The sequence below is a fragment of the Rhinatrema bivittatum genome, chromosome 8, assembly GCF_901001135.1.
Source record: "Rhinatrema bivittatum chromosome 8, aRhiBiv1.1, whole genome shotgun sequence".
Classification (NCBI taxonomy): domain Eukaryota; kingdom Metazoa; phylum Chordata; class Amphibia; order Gymnophiona; family Rhinatrematidae; genus Rhinatrema; species Rhinatrema bivittatum.
The window spans coordinates 184,470,946-184,491,156 of NC_042622.1; the positions used below are offsets into that span (position 1 = coordinate 184,470,946).

The 20,211-nt window shown below is 44.3% G+C and overlaps 2 long non-coding RNA genes across 2 annotated transcripts; one reads left to right on the forward strand and one right to left on the reverse strand.

The window, feature by feature from the left end:
• The first annotated feature begins 2,576 nt into the window (after positions 1-2,576).
• On the forward strand, positions 2,577-18,298 carry LOC115097814. Its single transcript, XR_003858338.1, has 3 exons — positions 2,577-2,668; positions 17,607-17,743; positions 17,847-18,298. It is a non-coding gene; the product is annotated as an uncharacterized LOC115097814 (long non-coding RNA).
• LOC115097815 lies at positions 12,445-13,138 on the reverse strand. Its single transcript, XR_003858339.1, has 2 exons — positions 13,000-13,138; positions 12,445-12,896 (listed from the first exon to the last, which is right to left on the reverse strand). It is a non-coding gene; the product is annotated as an uncharacterized LOC115097815 (long non-coding RNA).
• Positions 18,299-20,211: the final 1,913 nt, after the last annotated feature.

A 20,211-nucleotide genomic window follows, 5' to 3' on the forward strand; every position in this document is an offset into this window, starting at 1 on the left:
GTTTTTGTTAGCTTTCAAAATTTGAATTTGTACCAAAATATTTACCATAACTGAGCAAATGCCTTATTAATCTGTATCAATAAAACAGATAAATATCTTTGAAGATTTCTTTTCCTTTCCTATGGGTCAACTATTTAGTTTTAGTCTTCCTCTGATGCTGACATTTGCTGAATCGAGTCCAGGGGCTCCTGACATTCATCCCCATTTCTTTACAAAGGAAGAACAGAAAAAAGACTGTTCTGGATAAAGAGATGTCTTGAAGGTGGTCACACCCTTTGGCTGACAGCTGGGATGTATCCTTAGCAGTGTGGAGAGGATAACTGGGTAGACAGGAGAAAAAGGCTATCCAGCCCTGTCATTTACTAAGCTATCATCATGTAAACATACACTCTGCATCCACAAATAAGATTGATACAATTGCCTACATGCTAGTAAAATACCTCACCTCAGGCACACACACAGAACCAACCTTCACCAAAGTACAGAAGGACCACACATTATAAATATGGAGATAGAAACTGGAATGGAAAACAAAAAAAAAGCCACTCTGCATGCAGTGCAAACCTGGAGAAATATAGCACCTAACACAGTCCCAGGATCTGCAATAATGCACACAAACTAAGCCGCACAAAGTTACACCTGCATTATGGAACATATAACAACCCTATCTATGAAAAGGCAACACTACAAATATTAAATCAGGTCCTAAACACTAATACACCTCCTATTAGGAAAACAGAACAAGCCAAGCTGCTATAGAGCCCCACACAGAAATAACTGTAAAACTATATTAATAAATGTTTCAAAACAGCTGATGAAGAGAATAACATCCAACAAAACTCATAAAAATTATTAAACATTGTCCAAATATCAATAAAATATTTCAAAACAGCAGACATATCACATAATACTCAATAATTATGGCAGTCAATCAAGAAAAATAAACTTAAAATGCCACTTTTACTTACCATCTCCAGCAACTCTCCTACTCCTTTCCCTTGAAAGCACATACCAGGAGCAGCAGCGGCTGCTGAAGCTCTGTCCTCATGGTCCTCTTCTTTAGGGCCCACAAGTCACACACACAGGGCCGGTGCAAGAGTATTTGGCACCCTAGGTGAACATTCAGTAATGCAACCCCTCCCCTGGATTACGTATTGGCAGCAGCTCCTGCACAGCGCCCCCTCCTTTGGTATTGGATTTGTTGCAGGAGTTTGCACCCCCTCCCCCCCAAAAAAATTGTGGCGCCCTAGGCCACCGCCTAGTTTGCCTAATGGAAGCACCGGCCCTGCGCACACACACACCAATTAAACCCTACGATCAGTCTCTGTCTCTCACACACACCCCAGTCACCTCCCTGCCCAGACTCTGTCACTCACACACACCCCAGTCACCTCCCTGCCCAGACTCTGTCACTCACACACACCCCAGTCACCTCCCTGCCCAGTCTCTCTCTCATACACACACCCCAGTCACCTCCCTGCCCAGACTCTGTCTCTCACCACACACACACCCCAGTCACTTCCCTGCCCAGTCTCTGTCTCTCACCACACACACACCCCAGTCACTTCCCTGCCCAGTCTCTGTCTCTCACCACACACACACCCCAGTCACTTCCCTGCCCAGTCTCTGTCTCTCACCACACACACACCCCAGTCACCTCCCTGCCCTGCATTTCCAGCCCGTGGCTTGAACACTGCCACTCCTCCCAGCCTGATGCCCCCCTTCTTCCTGCCCCACCGGCCAATCAGAGGCTTCCTCCTTCCACTGGCAGGAAGAAGGCTTCCGATTGGCCCGCAGGGGCAGGAAGAAGGGAGGAGGTTTCCCATTGGCCCATGGGGGCAGGAAGAAGATAGGAGGTTTCCCATTGGCCCGCGGGGGCAGGAAGAAGGTAAAGGGAAGAATTACTGGGGCTGTGGGACACCGGGAGCCGCAACACACCAGTTGATTTTATTTATTTTTTTTCTCCCTTGGGTGCCTGCTGATGCTGCCTACTTTTATTGGCTGCAGTGTCTTGCAAATAAATTTGGGTGGGCCTGAATGGAAAGTGGGTGGGCCACTGCCCACCCAGGCCCACCCGTAGCTATGCCACTGGGTTGTGAGCGATCCAGCGTGGGGTCAGCAAACAATTGAAATCTCCGATGAGGATGAGCCAACCTTTACTATGAATGGTAATGAATGTGGTGATTTGCTTAAAGAAATCAGGGTTGAACACATTAGGACCGTATACAGTAAAGAGGGTAATTTCTTTTCCATTCAATTCCCCAATTAGTATCCATTTGGATCTGAGATTTCTTTGGTGACTGTGACAGGGTCACTATGACAGTCCTGGTAGGTAGAATAAAGCAGGAACAAAAACTCCTTGGAACCAAAGTCCTAGAAGGAGGAGGAAGAAAACCCAGGTGACACAGAGTCAAGGATATACACTGGTGGCTTCCCCTGTAACCATAGAGACAAACACAGGTGTGGGAGGTTAAGGGTGGGACTTCCCCAGAGCCAATCAGCTGGCAGAGGAGGAGGAGTTTACAAGGTATAAAAGAGACTCCCTAACCCAGCACAATCAGTCTCCTGCTGGGGACTGAACGACCACGACACCTGTTGTGCTTCAAGACTGGAACTTTGGTGCTCCTGCTTAGATGGAAGATGGATGGCTGTTGTGACTTCCAGGAAGGTGAGCTGGGAGCTAAAGACTGTTTTAATATCTGGATGTACCTAATTAAGGATATTGGTTGAGAGACTGCCAGTGGGTGGTGGTGGTATCTGAAGGGACAAGGAAAATATGCTGAGAGATACTGTGGGAGGTGGCAGTTAGCCCAGGGGGCCAGACTTTTGAACTTTGGACTTGATGTTTGGTGATGAACTTTAGAAGCCAGCCTTTGCAGGGTGAGTTGCTGGCTCACTGGGGAAGGCATCTGCCTTCCAGCCAGGCTGGCAGGGTTCAAACCCTGCCTGTGGAGTTGTTAGAATAAATTACAAATAACTTCTTGAGTGTTCAAGGGACCAGGAAAGCTCTCTCAGGGGCTGGACCTTGAAAATGATAGAGTTGGGAGTGTATGGACTAGTGAAAGTGTGACAAGTGGTGGCAGAAGTGGGATTGCTGACAATTGCCAGGACAGGAACTGGAGGGACTGCCAGTGGGAGACAGGGAACCAAGTATCCAGCTCAAGGTGTATTCCAGTGGCCCTGAGAGGTAAGAGCACCCTAAAAAGGGTGCTGATGGATTGGACAGGGCTGGAGGGTAAAACAAAACTTTAGAGGGGAAAAAAAGAGGTAGTGCACTTGGGTTGTTTTCCCTTTGCAGACACCATGGCATCGGAGGAACTGATGAAATGGGTGGTTGAGACAGCAGGTGGTTACAAACCAGCTCGTGCAACATATGCTGGATCAACAAACCTGACAACAGCAGATCATGCTATAGATGGGCTCACCCAAGGTTTTAACAGGTGGACCTGTTAAAGGGAAAAGGGTTACCTGAGGTGGAGGGAAAAGGGTTACCTGAGGTGGAGGACTACATGCATGGCACAACTAACCCAGAAAGAAGAGGTGCAAGCCATGAGGATGAGAAGGGATGCAGCAGCTGTGGAAAGTCCAAGCCTAATCAAAGAGGTCAGAGACAGAATCCTACTATTGTGCCATTTAGCCAGTGGCAAAGATGGTGCCCGTGGTGGCAGGTCCTCAGCGGTGACTTCAGGCTTGGGGCTAATTATCAAGGACTGCTTCCACAAAGTCCTTGATAGCAGATCCCTTCCTGAAGTTTCTCCTGTGAGACAGGAGTAGAGGATAACGATAAGGCAAGGAGGCTATGGGTCAGTACCACTTGTAAGGGAAGGCCTTCTTACAACTAGGCCCCGGAGACCAAACTTCCCTCATTCTCCACTAGAGTAAGGGTCACCTCCCTGGCAGCCCTTTAACATAACATATTACATTCAGGCAGAAGCTTCTTATGTATAGAAGTTTATTAATTAAACCAAACTACACAAAGGAAAAACACTCAACTTAACAAGCATTACCAACCAAGCTTCTCTGAGTTTCTAGCATACTTTGCCCTGCACAACATGTGGGCAAAATAGGTTTCCCCCCAGTGCATTCAGCCATTACATGGCATTCAGCGGCATTCAGCCGTAACATGGCATTCAGCGGCATTCAGCCGTTACATGGCATTCAGCCATTATGGCATTCAGCCAGTCTGCCATAACATGGCAGTCTGCCATAACATGAATGGCTGCCATGTTATGTCTGAATGCCATGTTATGGCTCAATGGCAGACATTAAGGCATTCAGCCGTAACAAGGCATTCAGCCGTAACAAGGCATTCAGCCATTCAGCCATAACATGGCAGTCTGCCATTCAGCCATTCAACCATAACATGGCAGTCTACCATTCTGCCATTACATTGCAGTCTGCCATTCTGCCATTCTGCCATAACATGGCAGTCTGCCATTCTGCCATTCAGCCATAACATGGCAGTCTGCCATTCAGCCATAACATGGCAGTCTGCCATTCAGCCATTCAGCCATAACATGGCAGTCTGCCATTCAGTCATTCTGCCATTCAGCCATTCAGCCATAACATGGCAGTGTGCCATTCTGCCATTCAGCCATAACATGGCAGTGTGCCATTCTGCCATTCAGCCATAACATGGCACTCTGCCATTGAGCATTCTGCCATTCAGCCATAACATGGCACTCTGCCATTGAGCATTCTGCCATTCAGCCATAACATGGCAGTCTGCCATTCAGTCATTCTGCCATTCAGCCATAACATGGCAGTCTGCCATTCAGCCATTCTGCCATAACATGACAGTCTGCCATTCAGCCATTCTGCCATAACATGGCAGTCTGCCATTCTGCCATAACACGGCAGTCTGCCAATCAGCCATTCTGCCATAACACGGCAGTCTGCCAATCAGCCATTCTGCCATAACACGGCAGTCTGCCATTCAGCCATTCTGCCATAACATGGCAGTCTGCCATTCAGCCATTCTGCCATAACATGGCAGTCTGTCATTCAGCCATTCTGCCATAACATGGCAGTCTGCCATTCTGTCATTCAGCCATGCAGCCATTCTGCCATAACATGGCAGTCTGCCATTCAGCCATTCAGCCATAACATGGCAGTCTGTCATTCAGCCATTCAGCCATAACATGGCAGTCTGCCATTCAGCCATAACATGGCAGTCTGCCATTCTGCCATTCAGCCATTCTGCCATTCAGCCATAACATGGCAGTCTGCCATTCAGCCATTCTGCCATTCAGCCATAACATGGCAGTCTGCCATTCTGCCATAACATGGCAGAATGGCAGACTGCCATTCTGCCATTCTGCCATAACATTCTGCCATTCTGCCATAACATTCTGCCATAACATGGCAGTCTGCCATAACATGGCAGTCTGCCATTCAGCCTTTCAGCCATAACATGGAAGTCTGCCATTCTGCCATTCAGCCATAACATGGCAGTCTGCCAATCTGCCATTCAGCCGTAACATGGCAGTCTGCCATTCTGCCATTCAGCCGTAACATGGCAGTCTGCCATTCTGCCATTCAGCCATAACATGGCAGTCTGCCATTCAGCCATAACATGGCAGTCTGCCATTCAGCCATAACATGGCAGTCTGCCATTCTGGCAGTCTGCCATTCTGCCATTCAGCCATAACATGGCAGTCTGCCATTCTGCCATTCTGCCATAACATGGCAGTCTGCCATTCAGCCATTCTGCCATAACATGGCAGTCTGCCATTCAGCCATTCTGCCATAACATGGCAGTCTGCCATTCTGCCATTCAGCCATATCATGGCAGTCTGCCATTCTGCCATTCAGCCATAACATGCCATTCAGCCGTAACATGGCAGTCTGCCATTCTGCCATTCTGCCGTAACATGGCAGTCTGCCATTCTGCCATTCTGCCATAACATGGCAGTCTGCCATTCAGCCATAACATGGTAGTCTGCCATTCAGCCATTCAGCCATTCTGCCATAACATGGCAGTCTGCCATTCAGCCATTCAGCCATATCATGGCAGTCTGCCATTCAGCCATTCAGCCATTCAGCCATAACATGGCAGTCTGCCATTCAGCCATTCAGCCATAACATGGCAGTCTGCCATTCAGCCATTCAGCCATAACATGGCAGTCTGCCATTCAGCCATTCAGCCATAACATGGCAGTCTGCCATTCCATAGCCATAACATGGCAGTCTGCCATTCAGCCATTCAGCCATAACATGGCAGTCTGCCATAACATGGCCATAACATGGCAGTCTGCCATTCTGCCATTCAGCAATTCAGCCATAACATGGCAGTCTGCCATTCAGCCATAACATGGCAGTCTGCCATTCAGCCATTCAGCCATAACATGGCAGTCTGCCATTCAGCCATTCAGCCATAACATGGCCGTCTGCCATTCAGCCATTCAGCCATTCAGCCATAACATGGCAGTCTGCCATTCAGCCATTCAGCCATAACATGGCCGTCAGCCATTCAGCCATTCTGCCATTCAGCCATAACATGGCAGTCTGCCATAACATGGCAGTCTGCCATAACATGGCAATAACATGGCAGTCTGCCATAACATGGCAATAACATGGCAGTCTGCCATAACATGGCAATAACATGGCAGTCTGCCATAACATGGCCATTACATGGCAGTCTGCCATAACATGGCAGTCTGCCATAACATGGCCATAACATGGCAGTCTGCCATAACATGGCAGTCTGCCATAACATGGCCATAACATGGCAGTCTGCCATTACATGGCAGTCTGCCATAACATGGCAGTCTGCCATAACATAGCAGTCTGCCATTCAGCCATTCAGCCATAACATGGCAGTCTGCCATTCAGCCATAACATGGCAGTCTGCCATTCAGCCATTCAGCCATAACACGGCAGTCTGCCATTCCATAGCCATAACATGGCAGTCTGCCATAACATGGCAGTCTGCCATAACATAGCCATAACATGGCAGTCTGCCATAACATGGCAGTCTGCCATAACATAGCCATAACATGGCAGTCTGCAATAACATGGCAGTCTGCCATTCCATGGCCTTAACATGGCAGTCTGCCATTCAGCCATTCAGCCATAACATGGCAGTCTGCCATTTTGCCATAACATGGCAGTCTGCCATTCAGCCATTCTGCTATAACATGGCAGTCTGCCATTCAGCCATTCTGCCATAACATGGCAGTCTGCCATTCTGCCATAACATGGCAGTCTGCCATTCTGCCATAACATGGCAGTCTGCCATTCAGCCATTCAGCCATAACATGGCAGTCTGCCATTCAGCCATTCAGCCATAACATGGCAGTCTGCCATAACATGGCAGTCTGCCAGTCTGCCATTCTGCCATAACATGGCAGTCTGCCATAACATGGCAGTTAGCCATAACATGGCAGTCTGCCATATCATGGCAGTTAGCCATAACATGGCAGTCTGCCATAACATAGCCATAACATGGCAGTCTGCCATAAGATGGCAGTCTTCCATAACATAGCCATAACATGGCAGTCTGGCATTCCATGGCCATAACATGGCAGTCTGCCATAACATAGCCATAACATGGCAGTCTGCCATAACATGGCAGTCTGCCATAACATAGCCATAACATGGCAGTCTGCCATTCCATGGCCATAACATGGCAGTCTGCCATAACATGGCCATAACATGGCAGTCTGCCATAACATGGCCATAACATGGCAGTCTGCCATAACATGGCCATAACATGGCAGTCTGCCATTCCATGGCCATAACATGGCAGTCAGCCATAACATGGCAGTCTGCCATAACATGGCAGTCTGCCATTCCATGGCCATAACATGGCAGTCTGCCATTCCATGGCCATAACATGGCAGTCTGCCATAACATAGCCATAACATGGCAGTCTGCCATTCAGCCATAAGATGGCAGTCTGCCATTCAGCCATTCAGCCATAACATGGCAGTCTGCCATTCTGCCATAACATGGCAGTCTGCCATTCAGCCATAACATTGCAGTCTGCCATTCAGCCATTCAGCCATAACATGGCAGTCTGGCATTGAGCCATAACATGGCAGTCTGCCATAACATAGCCATAACATGGCAGTCTGCCATTCAGCCATAACATGGCAGTCTGCCATTCAGCCATTCAGCCATAACATGGCAGTCTGCCATAACATAGCCATAACATGGCAGACTGCCATAACATGGCAGTCAGCCATTCTGCCATTCAGCCATAACATGGCAGTCTGCCATTCAGCCATAACATGGCAGTCTGCCATTCAGCCATTCAGCCATAACATGGCAGTCTGCCATTCCATATCCATAACATGGCAGTCTGCCATAGCATGGCAGTCTGCCATAACATAGCCATAACATGGCAGTCTGCCATAACATGGCAGTCTGCCATAACATAGCCATTCTGCCATTCAGCCATAACATGGCAGTCTGCCATTCAGCCATTCAGCCATAACATGGCAGTCTGCCATTCCATAGCCATAACATGGCAGTCTGCCATAACATGGCTGTCTGCCATAACATAGGCAGAACATGGCAGTCTGCCATAACATAGGCATAACATGGCAGTCTGCCATAACATAGGCATAACATGGCATTCCGCCATAACATAGCCATAACATGGCAGTCTGCCATAACATGGCAGTCTGCCATAACATAACCATAACATGGCAGTCTGCCATAACATAGCCATAACATGGCAGTCTGCCATAACATAGGCATAACATGGCATTCCGCCATAACATAGCCATAACTTGGCATTCCGCCATAACATAGCCATAACATGGCAGTCTGCCATAGCATGGCAGTCTGCCATTCCATGGCCATAACATGGGAGTCTGCCATAACATAGCCATAACATGGCAGTCTGCCATAACATAGCCATTCTGCCATTCAGCCATAACATGGCAGTCTGCCATAGCATGGCAGTCTGCCATAACATGGCAGTCTGCCATAACATGGCAGTCAGCCATAACATGGCAGTCTGCCATAACATGGCAGTCTGCCATAACATGGCTGTCTGCCATTCCATGGCCATAACGTGGCAGTCTGCCATTCCATGGCCATAACGTGGCAGTCTGCCATAACGTGGCAGTCTGCCATAACATAGCCATAACATGGCAGTCTGCCATAACATGGCAGTCTGCCATAACATAGCCATAACATGGCAGTCTGCCATAACATGGCAGTCTGCCATAACATAGCCATAACATGGCAGTCTGCCATTCCATGGCCATAACATGGCAGTCTGCCATTCCATGGCCATAACATGGCAGTCTGCCATAACATGGCAGTCTGCCATAACATAGCCATAACATGGCAGTCTGCCATTCAGCCATAACATGGCAGTTAGCCATAACATGGCAGTCTGCCATAACATGGCAGACTGCCAGTTAGCCATGACATGGCAGTCTGCCATTCCATGACATGGCAGTCTGCCATAACATGGCCATGACATGGCAGTCTGCCATAACATGGCCATGACATGGCAGTCTGCCATAACATGGCCATAACATGGAAGTCTGCCATAATACCATAATGGCTGAATGCCATAACATAGCCATAACATGGCAGTCTGCCATAACATAGCCATAACATGGCAGTCTGCCATAACATGGCAGTCTGCCATAATACCATAATGGCTGAATGCCATAACATGGCAGTCTGCCATAATGCCATAACATAGCCATAACATGGCAGTCTGCCATAATACCATAATGGCTGAATGCCATAACATGGCAGTCTGCCATAATGCCATAACATAGCCATAACATGGCAGTCTGCCATAACATGGCAGACTGCCATAACATGAATGGCTGCCATGTTATGGCTCAATGGCAGACATGAATGGCTGAATGCCATGTTATGGCATTATGGCATTCAGCCATTCAGCCATTATGGCATTATGGCATTCAGGCATTATGGCATTCAGCCAATATGGCATTATGGCATTCAGCCATTATGGCATTCAGCCATTCAGGCATTCAGCCATTATGGCATGATGGCATGATGGCATTCAGCCATTATGGCGTTATGGCATTCAGCCATTATGGCGTTATGGCATTATGGCGTTATGGCATTATGGCATTCAGCCATTATGGCATTCAGCCATAACATGGCATTCAGCCATTCAGCCATTATGGCATTATGGCATTATGGCATTCAGCCATTATGGCATTCAGCCATTATGGTATTATGGCATTCAACCATTATGGTATTATGGCATTCAGCCATTATGGAATTATGGCATTCAGGCATTCAGCCATTCAGGCATTACATGGCATTCAGCCACTATGGCATTATGGCATTCAGCCACTATGGCATTCAGCCATTATGGCATTCAGCCATTCAGCCATTATGGCATTATGGCATTCAGCCATTACATGGCTGTCTGCCATAACATGAATGGCTGAATGCCATGTTATGGCAGACTGCCGTGTTATGGCAGACTGCCATAACATGGCAACATGCATTCAGCCATTACATGGCATTCAGCCATTATGGCATTCATCCATTACATGGCATTCGCCCATTATGGCATTCAACCATTATGGCATTCAGCCATTCAGGCATTCAGCCATTATGGCATTATGGCATTCAGCCATTATGCCATTATGGCATTGTGGCACTATGGCATTCAGCCATTATGCCATTATGGCATTCAGCCATTACATGGCATTCAGCCATTACAAGGCATTCAGCCATTCTGCCATTACAAGGCATTCAGCCATTCTGCCATTACAAGGCATTCTGGCAGTCTGCCATAACATGGCAGTCTGCCATAGAGCCATAACATGGCAGTCTGCCATAACATAGCCATTCAGCCATTATGGCATGATGGCATTCAGCCATTCAGGCATTCAGCCATTATGGCATGATGGCATTCAGCCATTCAGCCATTATGGCATGATGGCATTCAGCCATTCAGCCATTATGGCATGATGGCATTCAGCCATTCAGCCATTCAGGCATTATGGCATTCAGCCATTCAGGCATTATGGCATTCAGCCATTATGCCATTATGGCATTGTGGCATTATGGCATTCAGCCATTATGGCATTCAGCCATTCAGCCATTATGGCATTCAGCCATTCAGCCATTATGGCATTCAGGCATTCAGCCATTATGCCATTCAGCCATTATGGCATTCAGCCATTATGGCATTATGGCATTCAGCCATTCAGGCATTCAGCCATTCAGCCATTATGGCATTCAGCCATTCAGCCATTATGGCATTATGGCATTCAGCCATTACATGGCAGTCTGCAATAACATGAATGGCAGACTGCCATGTTATGGCATTCAGCCATTCAGCCATAACATGGCATTCAGCCATTATGGCATTATGGCATTCAGCCATTATGGCATTATGGCATTCAGCCATTATGGCATTCAGCCATTATGGTATTATGGCATTCAGCGATTCAGGCATTCAGCCATTCACGCATTACATGGCATTCAGGCGTTATATGGCATTCAGCCATTATGGCATTCAGCCATTCAGCCATTATGGCATTATGGCATTCAGCCATTATGGCATTCAGCCATTCAGGCATTCAGCCATTCAGGCATTATGGCATTCAGCCATTCAGCCATTCAGGCATTATGGCATTCAGCCATTCAGCCATTATGGCATTATGGCATTCAGCCATTACATGGCAGTCTGCCATAACATGAATGGCAGACTGCCATGTTATGGCATTCAGCCATTCAGCCATAACATGCCATTCAGCCATTATGGCATTATGGCATTCAGCGATAATAGCATTATGGCATTCAGCCATTATGGCATTATGGCATTCAGCCATTACATGGCAGTCTGCCATAACATGAATTGCTGAATGCCATGTTATGGCTGAATGCCATGTTATGGCAGAATGCCATGTTATGGTTCAATGGCAGACATTGGCATAACATGGCATTCAGCCATTATGGCATTATGGCATTATGGCATTCAGCCATTATGGCATTCAGCCATTATGGCATTATGGCATTCAGTCATTATGGCATTATGGCATTCAGCCATTCAGCCATTATGGCATTCAGCCATTGAGCCATTCAATGGCATTCAGCCATTTCATGGTATTCAGCCATTCCATGGTATTCAATGGCATTCAGCCATTCCATGGCATTCAATGGCATTCAGCCATTCAATGGCATTTAGCCATTCAATGGCATTCAATGGCATTCAGCCATTCAATGGCATTCAGCCATTCCATGCCATTCCATGGCATTCAGCCATTCCATGGCATTCCATGGCATTCAGCCATTCCATGGCATTCAGCCATTATGGCATTACGGCACTCAGCCATTATGGCACTCAGCCATTACGGCACTCAGCCATTATGGCACTCAGCCATTATGGCATTCAGCCATTATGGCATTCAGCCATTCAGCCATTATGGCATTCAGCCATTATAGATAAAGTATGCAACCAGAGGTCCTATACGCGACACAATATTCACCAAATAAATCTTTTTTTTATTTTTAAACACATATAATATAAATTATCCTCCTCTAATACATAGGAACTCCTAACTAGACGATAAAATAAAAACCCCTCAATCATTCATTACCCTCAATCATACTTTCCGCATACATACCATCCTCTAAAAAATACCCCAACATGATTAATGTGTTAACAAATGTCTTATAAACATATCATATAATATACAATTTGCTCTCTCTCAGTGTATACCGCATAGCATGTTAAATATCTGTTTATATATTTGATCACCCGACGACGATCTCGTTTCGTCCGCCGTGGCAGACTTCCTCAGGGATATGTTCAAAAACACAGTAATCAATCACGTTGAAGTTGAATATTGCACTTCCCGATCACCATAATAAACACCCTGATTCTTCTCATAACCCTACTCCTCAAAGTGCCTTCCCACGCCTAGCAGGAACTCCTAAAACAATACACAAATGATAAAATAATTTTTTATCAATTCAAACAAATTCTCATAATGATAACCATCCATTTCTTAAGTCAGTTACATTCCCCCTCCATACCGGAACATTGACTGTCCATCTCTCATGGCGAAGCAACCAAATGCACTCTTTTTACTTCCGTCTCCGTATATTCTTATAAGGACTGTTGGTGTTCACAATGCTACCAGACTTCATCAATTATGACTTCCCTTCATCTCCTACAATCGTACACAAATGAAATAAAATTTTTTTTGAAATTCAAACAGATTCACGTAATATTAACCATCCCGTTCTAGAGTCAGTTAAACCTCCCTCCATACCAAAACATTAACTCACCATATCTCGTGGCGAAATAACCAAATGCACTCTTTTTACTTCCGAATCCGTATATACTTATAAGAACTGTTGGTATTCACTATGCTGTTATAACTTCCAAACTATACCTCTTTATCAAAAATCAACTATTAAGAAGCATGCCCCCAACCTTTAAACTCCCATACCTTTCGCTTAAACCGCAAAGCACATCTACTTCTTAAATGTCTTTTGAAACCAGCAAGTTGTCCTCTTCCGAATCCGAATCGACACGCTATACTCAAACGTTCTACTGCCAGGAAGTGGCCATGTCCTTTTGAATATCCTCTCAACCAATCAAAGCCATGCCCCACGGATGTGTATTGAATGTCTAAAACTTTATTCAAACGTATAAATATTACATCCACTTCTAACACTCGAGAGACATCTCGCTATGGTGTAGAAACAGTGCGAAATATCTACACCAATTCTACATATATCAAGCTAAAATTGCATATGTCGAGCTGAAATTTACTGACCAATACGATACATAACTCAAAAAATGTCCTAACATCCGTGAAACATTTCGCTATGATGTAGAGACGCTTCAAAATGTCTACGTCAATTCCGCGTATATCAAACTAACATTTACTCACCTATGTGATGAAGTACAAGATTCAAAAAAATGTCCTAATCTCATATCAACAAAAATTTATTCTCAAAGTGTAGTCTACCATCAAGAACCCATATATATCTCCAATATTTACCTACAATCTTTAATAGGAATATAAAAACGCCTGCACATGATATATTAGTAAAATGCCTCCCATTCCAATGAATCATTTAACCCCCTTGGACGTACAGTGTTCCACTGAAAAATATATTTTTGTTCAATTTTATGCATGATGTGTGTCACTTCTCCCTGAGTCTTAATGTTACATTGTTGTATCACGAAAAACCGTACCTGATCTACAGTGTGCCCTGCCTCCATCCAGTGTGCCACTAAAGGTGCACCCTCTTTAACAGTTCTTAGTCTACTTTTATGTTCCGTGATTCTCAACCTAATTTTTCGGGTAGTATAGCCAATGTATAAAAGTTCACATGGGCACACTATCCCATAAATTACCATGGCTGAATCACAGGAGAAATTCCCTCTCAATACAAAAGGTTGTTTCCATTGGGCTGGCTTAAATGTTTGGATTTCCAAAACATTTTCGCACACTGAACATCCTGTACATTTATGTTGACCCCATTGTGCTGATGGCACAACCACATCCATTCTTGATAACAACGATCTCATATTGGTGCCACGTTTCATAGCAAAAATTGGGGGTTCATTGAACCCCGGTAATGCTTTTACCAACTGCCAATGCTTCAATATACATTTCTTAATTTGATGTGCCTTAGTGGAAAATGGTAACGTACAAATTGATCTCATCACTGTACTACGTGGGCTAGGCTGTAATAAATTCTCACGGTTGGCATATAAGGCTCTTTTGTAAGCCCCTCTAATACATTTATGTGGGTAACCTCTCTCTTCAAATTTCTTCATTAGCCTTTTGGCCATGACCTTATATTCCTGTACAGACGAACAAATCCGTCTGTACCTAAGGAACTGACTGATGGGTATGCTTTCCTTTAATTTCTTGGGATGAAAGCTCTGGAAATGCAGTGTGGTATTGCGATCCGTGGGTTTAGTGTACACAGAGAAAATCAATGTACCATCCTGTACAGCAATCATCATATCCAAAAATGGTAACTGGACTGTACTTGATTGAAAAGTGAACTGTAAATGAGGATCACACGAATTTACATATTGAATAAATTGAATGAGTGCTTCTTCATCACCTTCCCAAATAAAAAACACATCATCTATGTATCTTTTGAAAAATGAAATATATGAGAAATATTGAGATGTATAAATGAATTTATCTTCAAAAATTCCTACATAAAGACAAGCTACTGAGGGGGCTAAAGGAGAACCCATCGGAATCCCTTTTATTTGAGTAAACATGTGCTCCTTGAATTGAAAATAAAACTGAGTGATGATAATTTCTGCTAATTGATTAATTACTGCTTTTCTAGATGCTCTTATACCTGTTTTGCTTAAAGAAATGTTAATTATAGATAGGGCTTCTTGTTGGGGTATGTTCGTATAGAGTGCCGTGATGTCTGCGGTAGCTAATTTTGATCCCCACTTGATGTTACTGTTCTGTCCTGCACTGCTTATGAAATCTGTAGTATCTCTGACATAAGACTTAATGTTTTTAACCAAAGGTTGTAATATTTGGTCAATGAATTTGGCCGCATTCTCAAACACGGATCCTCGCCCTGAAACAATGGGCCGTCCGGGTGGTTTCACTAGAGACTTGTGTATCTTTGGAACAAAATATATATATGGAGTAGTAAAAGACTCAATATATAAATATTTTGCCTCCTTACGAGAAATAGCACTCTGCTCCTTTGCTCTCGTCACAATCTGATTAATGTTGATCATGATGTCACGCCCTGGGTCCCCATTTATCCTACTATAAAAATCAGTATTATTCAGATGTGACCAAGCTTCAGCGTCATAATCTGAGGTGTCCATTACAACTAACGCACCTCCCTTATCAGCTCCTTGTATAGTGATGTCAATATCCTCCCGTAAGCGATGGATAGTGTCCATATCCTGTCGAGATGTATTAAAATTCAACCATTCTTTCTGTTGCTCAATGCAGGCTATGTCATTCATTACCATAGTCTCAAATGCCACCAAAAGGGGATGTGGTGGCTCTGCCGGCACCCACTTAGAAGGTTTGTATAATTTATCCCTAACATCCATAGAACATGGTCCAAAAAAATCTCTTAGTCGCAAACGTCTAAAGAATTTATGTATCTCAATCTGTGTAGAAAAACTATTGTATCTATTGACTGGGATGAAAGACATCCCCTTGCCTAACAGATTCAATGTGGATTCCCCCAGATTTTTTGAAGACAGATTGACTACATTGCTCTTCTGGTCTGTGTCATTTTGTTGTTTGATCCTATCCTTAACGACGAAAATTATATGGTTCCCTATGACCATAAACTTTTCTAGACTTATAATTATGATCCCCTCGAGACCCTCTACCTCTCACTACTGTAGTGTCTGTGATGCCTCGATTCTCTTCAGGATGCACTACTGGAGTTTTAAACCTCACCTGTCTAGCGCTATCTTTTTCATGTACATTCTCATCTCCTTCGGAAGAATCCTCCGAAGATGAGGAAAAATTACCCTTATGTTTGTATCTATATGCTTTACGAATTTGCATCCACGGGTACACGTATCCAGTAGTGTAATCTTTCTCATCTCTTTCAAATTTAGAGAGCTTCATTTGTTTAATCTCATTTCGATATTCTTCTAACTGTTTCTGATGTTCTTCTAACTGGGAGCTAAACAGATCTATAGAGAAAGTAGTTTGTAGTTTAGAGGCTTCTGATTCAATTTCTTTATGTATAACCTCTAATTGAGATTTAACATTAGCTACAATCAAAATCATTAGATCATGACTGCATTTGTTTAATATGGAATTCCATCTTTCTACAAAAGACTCATCGTTTGGAAAAAGATGGGGCTCCTTATTCATTCGAAGACCTCTTGGTATTCGATTACAATGTACATATTCTCCCAACGTTGCTGCATGTAACTCCATACGTATGAGCTTGCGTTTAGATTTTACAAACGCATTCCAATCGCCCTCACTAGTCTGAGCACCAGTGGTTTTGTCAAATAGCCTAAACCCTGCAATAATATCCGCTGAATCTTGGTCTGAATAGCTATACATGTTATATTATATATGGATCAATCAAGGGGTACTGACTCTATAAATACTCAACACAAAAACCCCTGCACATAAGGGAAACCTGAATAGGTACACAAAAATAGTGCAATGCCTCCGTCTATATCACAGATAAAGTATGCAACCAGAGGTCCTATACGCGACACAATATTCACCAAATAAATCTTTTTTTTATTTTTAAACACATATAATATAAATTATCCTCCTCTAATACATAGGAACTCCTAACTAGACGATAAAATAAAAACCCCTCAATCATTCATTACCCTCAATCATACTTTCCGCATACATACCATCCTCTAAAAAATACCCCAACATGATTAATGTGTTAACAAATGTCTTATAAACATATCATATAATATACAATTTGCTCTCTCTCAGTGTATACCGCATAGCATGTTAAATATACGGATTCGGAAGTAAAAAGAGTGCATTTGGTTATTTCGCCACGAGATATGGTGAGTTAATGTTTTGGTATGGAGGGAGGTTTAACTGACTCTAGAACGGGATGGTTAATATTACGTGAATCTGTTTGAATTTCAAAAAAAATTTTATTTCATTTGTGTACGATTGTAGGAGATGAAGGGAAGTCATAATTGATGAAGTCTGGTAGCATTGTGAACACCAACAGTCCTTATAAGAATATACGGAGACGGAAGTAAAAAGAGTGCATTTGGTTGCTTCGCCATGAGAGATGGACAGTCAATGTTCCGGTATGGAGGGGGAATGTAACTGACTTAAGAAATGGATGGTTATCATTATGAGAATTTGTTTGAATTGATAAAAAATTATTTTATCATTTGTGTATTGTTTTAGGAGTTCCTGCTAGGCGTGGGAAGGCACTTTGAGGAGTAGGGTTATGAGAAGAATCAGGGTGTTTATTATGGTGATCGGGAAGTGCAATATTCAACTTCAACGTGATTGATTACTGTGTTTTTGAACATATCCCTGAGGAAGTCTGCCACGGCGGACGAAACGAGATCGTCGTCGGGTGATCAAATATATAAACAGATATTTAACATGCTATGCGGTATACACTGAGAGAGAGCAAATTGTATATTATATGATATGTTTATAAGACATTTGTTAACACATTAATCATGTTGGGGTATTTTTTAGAGGATGGTATGTATGCGGAAAGTATGATTGAGGGTAATGAATGATTGAGGGGTTTTTATTTTATCGTCTAGTTAGGAGTTCCTATGTATTAGAGGAGGATAATTTATATTATATGTGTTTAAAAATAAAAAAAAGATTTATTTGGTGAATATTGTGTCGCGTATAGGACCTCTGGTTGCATACTTTATCTGTGATATAGACGGAGGCATTGCACTATTTTTGTGTACCTATTCAGCCATTATAGCCATTCAGCCATTCAGTCAATCAGCCATTCAGCCATTCAACCATTCAGCCTTTCAGGCATTCAGGCATTCAGCCACTATGGCATTATGGCATTCAGCCATTATGGCATTCAGCCATAACATGGCATTCAGCCATTCAGCCATTATGGCATTCAGCCATTATAGCATTATGGCATTCAGCCATAACATGGCATTCCGCCATTATGGCATTATGGCATTCAGCCATAACATGGCATTCAGCCATTCAGCCATTCAGGCATTATGGCATTCAGCCATTCAGCCATTCAGGCATTATGGCATTCAGCCATTATGGCATTATGGCATTCAGCCATTATGGCATTATGGCATTCAGCCATTATGGCATTTAGCCATTATGCCATTATGGCATTCAGCCATTCAGCCATTATGGCATTCAGCCATTCAGGCATTCAGCCATCCAGCCATTATGGCATCCAGCCATTATGGCATTCAGCCATTATGGCATTCAGCAATTATGGCATTCAGCCATTCAGGCATTATGGCATTCAGCCATTATGGCATTCAGGCATTATGGCATTCAGCCATTCAGCCATTATGGCATTCAGCCATTTAGCCATTATGGCATTATGGCATTCAGCCATTCAGCCATTCAGCCATTATGGCATTCAGCCATTCAATGGCATTCAATGGCATTCCATGGCATTCTGCGGCATTCAGGCATTGCGTGGCATTGCGTGGCATTCCATGGCATTCCGCGGCATTCCATGGCATTCCGCGGCATTCCATGGCATTCAGCCATTCCATGGCATTCAGGCATTCCATGGCATTCCCAGGCATTCCATGGCATTCAGCCATTCCATGGCATTCAATGGCATTCAATGGCATTCAGCCATTCCATGGCATTCAATGGCATTCAATGGCATTCAGCCATTCCATGGCATTCAGCCATTCCATGGCATTCAATGGCATTCCATGGCATTCAATCGCATTCCATGGCATTCAGCCATTCCATGGCATTCCATGGCTTTCAGCCATTCCATGGCATTCAATGGCATTCAATGGCATTCAGCCATTCCATGGCATTCCATGGCATTCAGCCATTCAGCCATTCCATGGCATTCAGCCATTCCATGGCATTCAATGGCATTCAGCCATTCCATGGCATTCCATGGCATTCAGCCATTCAATGGCATTCAGCCATTCCATGTCATTGCATGGCATTCAGCCATTCAGGCATTCCATGGCATTCAGCCATTCCATGGCATTCAGGCATTCAGCCATTCCATGGCATTCAGCCATTCCATGGCATTCAATGGCATTCAGCCATTCAGCCTTTCCATGGCATTCAGCCATTCCATGGCATTCAATGGCATTCAGCCATTCCATGGCATTCAGCCATTCCTTGGCATTCAGCCATTCAGCCATTCCATGGCATTCAGCCATTCCTTGGCATTCAGCCATTCAGCCATTCCATGGCATCCATGGCATTCAATGGCATTCAGCCATTCCATGGCATCCATGGCATTCAATGGCATTCAGCCATTCCATGGCATCCATGGCATTCAATGACATTCAGCCATTCCATGGCATTCAGCCATTCAGCCATTCCATGGCATTCAGCCATTCCATGGCATTCAATGGCATTCAGCATTCCATGGAATCCATGGCATTCAATGGCATTCAGCCATTCAGCCATTCCATGGCATTCAGCCATTCCATGGCATTCAATGGCATTCAGCCATTCCATGCCATTCCATGGCATTCCATGGCATTCAGCCATTCCATGGCATTCAGCCATTATGGCATTACGGCACTCAGCCATTATGGCATTCAGCCATTAT